This window comes from Penaeus monodon, chromosome 22, assembly GCF_015228065.2.
Source record: "Penaeus monodon isolate SGIC_2016 chromosome 22, NSTDA_Pmon_1, whole genome shotgun sequence".
NCBI lineage: Eukaryota > Metazoa > Arthropoda > Malacostraca > Decapoda > Penaeidae > Penaeus > Penaeus monodon.
The window spans coordinates 9,827,567-9,828,124 of record NC_051407.1 but is presented as its reverse complement, the minus strand read 5'-3'; the positions used below and the strand labels follow the sequence as shown (position 1 = coordinate 9,828,124).

Genomic DNA, 558 nt, shown 5'->3' with positions numbered 1-558 from the left:
GCTCCGCCTTGTTTATGGAGTCTGGCGGTAATTGTTCGCCGCGCAAATTAGATCCTGCGGCTCCCGAATGCCCACTTATCGCCCGCCGCCGACCCATATTGCACGCTAAGTGAGGCCGAGGGGGCGTTGGCGGCCTTTTCCGCCGAGGGATGACGCGACCTGCCTGCTGCGCGACCCCGGACGAGGACCCCGTCGGGACGACCCTCCCTCCCTCAAGTGCTCCCCTTCTCCTTCTCTCAACTATCTCCTTTCCCCCCTTTCTCCCCATTTTTTCTTCCTTCCTCTCCCCCTGTTTCTCTCCTCCCTCCTTCTTTCCCTCCCTCCTTTCCCCTTTCCTCCTTTCCCTGTTTCCGCCTTCGCTTTCTTCTCCTCCTCTTTCCTCTTTTTTCTTTTTTGTTATCTCCCTCCTGTCCTGCCATCCTTCGTCTTTTCCTTTCCATCCTTCCCTCCTCCTTCCTTTCCTCACTCCTGCTACGTCTGCGTCTCCTGCAGGAACTTCATCATGCCCTTATCTCTAGGAACATGCGGGCAAGCTTAGGCAAGAGACGATATCTGGAC

General features: G+C 56.5%; 1 protein-coding gene across 1 annotated transcript in view; it reads left to right on the top strand.

Annotated features, from left to right (window-relative positions):
• LOC119586926 (phosphatidylinositol 3-kinase regulatory subunit alpha-like) overlaps positions 1-558 on the top strand; it is a gene marked incomplete in the record, with an annotated part of 97,204 nt that overhangs the window by 14,106 nt on the left and 82,540 nt on the right.